Here is a 7,404-nt window from a genome sequence, read left to right on the forward strand (position 1 = left end):
TAAAAGTTCAAATATACTGGATAAAGATGAGTCATGGTCATCGTCTTGCAAAAAGTGTAGCAAAAAGAGTGAAAGTTATAGAACATATTGTATCTTGTAATAATTGCAACAATGAGAATGTAGAATATGAAATGAGGTTAGACTTAGTAAAACTTGATTCTACATTTACTAATTAGAAAATAAATTAGCTTTATCTTTTAAATGACTCCCGTTTTTAAACAAATATTGCTTACGAGTTGAAGTGTGTGATGGAGAACAACGTGTCTGAGTTATACTATTTGAGGCGGCTAAATAATTATGAGACTGCAACGTGCAAGACTACATATAATCAACCATGATAAATATATGAACTCTATTTATACCTACACACTTAAACGCCTAATGGACGCCGTCACATAAGTAGGATTTCTAATCTATACTAACTTTTACAGTTATCTTATTGTGATACTTCATAGCACTAAAGAGAAGAAAAGAATTACATGATTACATATATACATAACATTTTGATTATTCTTTTAGTTTTACACATCAGGTTAGTTTTGAAAGATAATGCGCTCATCATGCTGCTGAGAAAACTGGACCCCTCAAATGACTTATGCAATGGGCATAGTTGATTTGTAGAGGCTTTGATGAGAATGTCATACATGCAGAAAAAATAACAGGTAAATATGCTAAAAATCAAATGTTTACTCCAAACAATACAACTATAACCACCCCCTTTTCCTTTTTAAACAAATATTGCTTACGACTTGAAGTGTGTGGTGGAGAACAATGTGCTCGAGTTATACTATTTGAAGCCGCTAAATATTTACCAGACTGCAGAGTGCAAGACTACATAGAATCGATCTTAGTAAAGATATGATTTGTATTTATACCTAAACATCTTAACGCCAAATGGACTCAGCCGCATAGGTACGATGACTAATCCTTCCTAATTTTTACAGTTATCTTATTGTGATACTTCATAGCAGAAAAGAGAAAAAAAAATTAAACGATTACATGTACATAACAATTGATAATTCTTTTAATTTATTCATTAGGTTTGTTTTGAAAGAAAATGCACTCGTCATGCAGCTGAGAAAACTGGACCCCTCAAATGGCTTACGTAATGCTACGTGGTTGATTTGTAGAGGCTTTGACGTACATGCATAAAAAACAAATATTGTCAAAAACCTAATGTTCACTCTAAAAATACAAATATCACCCCCCTCCCCCGCGAAAATGAAATATAAGCTTTCAAATTTATTCAGAAACAATTTTCAATACATCTATGTTTTGTATGATGAAAAATAAAGTTAAAGGTCAAACGATATCAAATGTAGGGGTATACCTACCATAACATGCTTTCTCGCATGACAAACTATATGTTGCACTATCTAGAGGAATATATGTGCCAACAAAAAAAATGCATGTCATTAGTGAACAACCAGATTGATGTACCGGTTCGTACACAAGAAATACTATCTACAAGAAATTATTAGGTGAGATTTGATTAATACCGAAATTGTAAGAAATCAAACAGGAAAAATCATTCACCACACATGTAGCTAATGGAAATTATATTGGATGAATTCTTTGTTTTGGTGAAAGAGGAGACGATCTGAAAAACATCGGACAACTATCATTGAAGAAACTACTTTTGTATGTATAAAGTTATTCAAATACAGGATAAACTAAATTTCAATTATTAAAAGGTAACTTACAATTCATGACACGACATAACAAAGAGGACACACTGTTAATTTGTGCACAATTACTTACTAACAAGTTGCCTAATAACAATTTAAGAATATGACGTTTGTCACTACATGCCCAACAAGCAAGAAGGAAAATAGATTGATCATTCACTTAGTATGACATAGTGCAATATTATATACATACTGATATGTTGAAACCTAAAATATGCATATGCATATGCATATGCATATATATATATATATATATAGAGAGAGAGAGAGAGAGAGAGAGAGAGAGCATGACTGCAAAATTGACATACTACCTTCGCTCAATTTAAGTGTTCTAGCTTATTTGAGCATAAATTTTAAAAAATAAAAAGAGATTTTTAAAATTTATAATTTCAAATTAGAAATATGTGTTTTTTTTTTTAATTTTGTGATCTTAAACTTTCGATAAATTACGGACAGACTAAAAGTATCAAAGAGGCTCTATCTCAACCATGAAGTAAAGTTGTTAGTTTTTGAAGATTGAAAAATTTATCTTGTCAAAATTCTTGTAGGTTTATCATCCAAATAATTATGGATGTGTGACATTATGTAACGATAGAGGACATACAATCTATCCAAACATTGTATTCATTAAAATAATAAAATACGATAATACAACACGATATATTGTGAAACAATACGTAATAATTATCCAAAAAAAATATAAATATCAGTTGTATGAGACACATATATAATCTTTATTACACGTCAGCCAACTTACTGTAAGCCTATAGGTTAATTGATGAAGTCATTAAATATTTAATTCTACACCATAACCTAAAAGGTTCCTTTAAGGATGCATTCACTTTATTAATTAATCATCAATTGGGACCTAAATTGAGCTCATGGTGATAATGTTCTGAAGAAGACTTACTGGTATTGTCTTTAATTTTGCAATTAGTAACAATAATGTCCGAAATTCTACAAACACACTTATATCATACTAAGGTTTTATTACCCTGCTCCCCCGATTTCCAACCCTTTCTGTCTACGTGGCACTATCAACCAGATAGCTTGAAAAAATTATCAACACGTGTTGACCCAGAAGATAGTGCCACATATGCCAAAAAGGAGTAGAAAATTAGTTATAAAATAAGTTCGGGGTAATAGGACCTTAGTATAGTATAAGTATGTCTCTGAAATTTTGGACATAGGTTGGAGGTACTTATGCATTTTCCCAAATAAATATGAAAAGAGAACTACTAATGTTTGCTCTTTCTATTCTCAATCTCTGTAATATATCAGCAAATGCTTCTTTTTATTTTATCAGGCAAAGTGCGATAATATTATATTTTAAGTATTTAGTTGACAAAGATGTGAGTTGAAGGTTCTAGGTGATAAACGGAGTTAAGTACATGTGTCTCTCAGGTCATTCTGCATTTCATATTAAGCTCTTTTATTTTTGAAAAGTCAAGAAACCACACTCCATTATTCTTTTGTGGGCAAAAGCAGGCCGACTCAACAATATTTGTTTTTATAATTCCTTTTCAAATGATGATATATCTAATTTATTAAATCTCTCTTTAGACATTATTTGATCTAAGAAGATTTAATCAATTTTAATTTTGCAAAAAACTTCTTTCCGATGAGGCAACAGTTACATGAACTGTTAACATTATTCTATAAGTAATATGTGTTTTTGGAAAAGAATCAAGTCTTTTTATTTGTGAGTATTTTAACACTTTTAATTTAAAAAATAAATATAAACCATCAATACCAGAATAACTATTACATGATAAAGAAATTTCAAGGTTAAGACAATATTTTTTTTAATTCTCATCATCTAGTGATCTCAATATTTTACCACTAAATAAGAAATAAAAAATATTTACATATGCTTCAATTGGTTCAAATCTAATTTGAAGTGAAAAAATAGTTTGATCTACTCTATCAGGGGCGATTCAACATAATTGGGGGCCTAAAGCAAAATTTCAATTCGCGGCCTAAAATGTAAATACACTTCATTCACGGATTTATTTAAAAATATTATACTATTAAGATGAAAATTATTAGTACTTAATATAATTTTTTCAATTACTAGTTTTAAGTAAGATTTTATCAAACTCAACATTGAAAAACATCTTTAAGTGAGACAATTATTATATGTATTGTTAACACAATGATACAAGTAATAAGTTGCAAACATTAAATAAAGATAAGAGTTAGAACCATAAAATTTGACTCAAAAAGTTGATGACTTGGTATAACCTCATTTTAATATGCTTAGAGTAATGCTTGAAACTACAATTTGAAAAAAATAAAAAAGAATTCGTAATTCACTTTGTGACACTTTCACTGTTAATTTTCATTTTTAACAAAGTACAAAAGATGTTAAAGTGGATAAAATAATTTATTTTAAAATAAATTATACTTATAGCTTAGAGTAATGCTTGAAACTACAATTTGAAAAAAATAAAAAAGAATTCGTAATTCACTTTGTGACACTTTCACTGTTAATTTTCATTTTTAACAAAGTACAAAAGATGTTAAAGTGGATAAAATAATTTATTTTAAAATAAATTATACTTATTATCATAAGTAACTAATTTTTTTATAAAAATTTAATACATAATTTATTCTTGAAAAATTTGAGGCCCCCGAAATTTGGAGCCTAAGGCGAAGACCTTATTATTTAATGCATAGAGCCGGCTCTGTACTCTATACATGTAAAACAATAAATTCTAAAAGGTTCTTCAAGGGACTTTGTGATATCGCTATCCAAATTTTCATCATATTGTTTCTTACGGCACACATCCTACGTGGTATCCTACATGACAAGTTGCATCCTACGTGGCGTCGTACGTGTTTTATGCCACGTAGGACTCATGTGTCTACTTATTCAACTTTATACAAGTTTGAGTGTGTGCTTGTGTAAAACCAAAGTTGAAGGGCATAAATACAAAATAAGGTGAAGTTAAAGGGCACATTTATAATTATGCGTTATTTTTTTCTAGAGAAAAATGTCTTATATACTTCTTAACTTTGTGTTTAAAGCTGATATAAATCTCCTTAAAAGAGTGTCTTACATATACTTCTACCGTTACATAAATGATTCATATGTATTTTTCTCCATTTATTCTCTGTAACTGTTCATATTCTGAATTATTATTATATACCCCACCGCCGTGGAAGTTTACCCACGGGGTGTTACCACAAAATATTGGTTTCTCTCTTTCTCTCTCTAGATCTCTCATCTCTCTCTCTCGAAAGTTCTTGTGTTCTTCATTCATCAAGTGTGTGTATGTGTGGATTCGATCCTAACAAGAGACAGATCACATGATTGCAAAATTAATATACTAACTTTGCTCAATTTAAATGTTCTAGCTTATTCGAGCACAAATTTTAAGAAATAAAAAGAGATTTTCAAAATATGTATATTTTCATTTGAGAGATCAAAAACTTAGACATCAATTAAATAATATAATTTATATGATAAAGAGTTTTTGTAAACCAAATTCAAATGCATAGTATTTGTCATTAGAAGAAAACACGAAAGAGAAAATATATATTTGAGGAATCAAAAGAGTATTGTTAATGCATAGTTGTGTTTTCATTTGCTTTTTGTATTTAGAATTGACTTTATAGTAGAAATTATGTTTCTAAAGATTATAATAGCGAGATATGTATAATTTTTGTACAAAACGTTATTATTTCCTCTATCCAACAATACTTGTCGCCTACTATTAGTATAGCAATTGTAATACCTATTATTATCTCCAGAAACACATACTACAACTGCTTCTTCAAGGAACTTTGTAACTTAACATTGAGCTCCAATAAACATTGAGATGTTATCCCTGAGAGTGTTACACACTTTTACATTTTTTACTGAATCAGCCAAAAATGTCAAAATGCATAGCGGAACCTTGTATTGATATTTAAATGACACAAGTCTTTGTTCTCTTCTAAGTAAAAGATATTGCCAACTTTAGTTGTCTCCCATGGTCCCCATTTTGTACTAGCAAACCTAGATGTGCCAATTACAAGTCATTACAACAAAAACCATTTTAAACGGCAATAAATAAACACATTAATAAAAAGTACTAAAGTTTTTATCGATATTAAATGTCATTAGATCTAATAGCACTAAAACCTTTAAGGACATATACAAAAAATGTTAATTATCATTAAAAATATATATTTAGTGGCAATTGCTAATTAGTTGCCGCTTCAAATCACTTTTTAATGTAGTGATTTCTTGTTTGCAAATTTTTATAAAGAGATAGAGATAAATAAATCAGTAATACATTCTTAAGTAGAAAATATAAGGAAGAAAGTGTAAAGATTTATCAGAATATAAAGTATCATTCAAACAACGAATCTAGTTCTGTTCAATTCAAAATTCATCAATAATATTTTCAAAAATGATTTATTTTCTTTTTTAAAAAAAATAAAAGAAAGAACTTTTCAAGAATTAAAGTTAACATACTATTAATATAATAGTAGGTTCCTTTTAACACTATAATAATGAGCTGCGTAGAAATCTATCACTTTAAATTTTTTTATTTTTGAATCCCCCACCTAGACCCCCCTTTCTATATTCCTAATAAATTACCCTTCCTCTCTAGCTTCAATTGTTAATTGAGAAAGTAATAAATTTGCTTCAATTTTATCATTGTCTTCTTGTTGTTTGAAAAGTCTTACTCTTGAAATGAGAAAAAAATGAATGTTCTCATTGTTGGGAAAACGCGTAGAAGCACAAAAACATATATGGTAATATTAATGGAAATAAAATGGGAAAATAACGACACCAAGAAATTTACGTGGAAGCCCTTCTGAATAAGGAAAAAAACCACGGGCCAAGAGGAGCAATTGATATTACTATAGTAAGGAATTTTACACTGTGTAGTCACGAATACAATACTCAAAGTGACTACTACACACTAAAAAAGAACAACACTCTTTTGATTTTCGTCTTACTAAAATATCGCTCACACTCTATTTTTCTTCACAGACTATTTTCTTGTATAGTCTATGGAATACCTCACTTTGCTCTCAAAATGGTTTTTCTCTCTAACTTGGTGTGTTCTACAAATGAGCAAGAATGCTCTATTTATAGAAGGATAAAACCATGCGTATGTCACTAATGACACATGTAAACATAGCAAAGTCAAGAATGGTTGCAAATCTTACCAATTTGCCAACTACCAAATCTTTTATTTTCAACTCCAGTTACTATTCATTTTTAACAATTGCTTGTACCAATTGAATAGCTAAAGTTGACTAAAAGAATGGGATGGATTCAACAAATCTCCCCCTCCAGTCCCATTTCCTGGAAGAAGGTATCTTCAACTTCTTTAGAGAGAGCTCATACCCACAAGTTCTTTGCATAACTTGAACTTGTCTTTCGATATCATCTTGGTCAACATATCTGCAGGATTTTCACTTGTGTGAATCTTTTTAACGTGAAATGATTCATTCTCCACTTTCTCACGAATCCAATGATATCTGACGTCAATGTGTTTTGTTCTTGCATGGTATATAGAGTTCTTGCTCAAGTCTATTGCACTCTGGTTGTCACAATAGACAATATACTCCATCTGATTCAAACCAAGCTCTTGAAGAAATCGCTTTAGCCATATCATCTCCTTGCCGGCTTCAGTAGCCGCAATATACTCAGCTTCAGTTGTAGATAGTGCAACACACTTCTGCAACTTTGACTGCCATGATATAGCTCCCC

Source organism: Solanum pennellii, chromosome 11 (genome assembly GCF_001406875.1).
Source record: "Solanum pennellii chromosome 11, SPENNV200".
Classification (NCBI taxonomy): Eukaryota; Viridiplantae; Streptophyta; class Magnoliopsida; order Solanales; family Solanaceae; genus Solanum; species Solanum pennellii.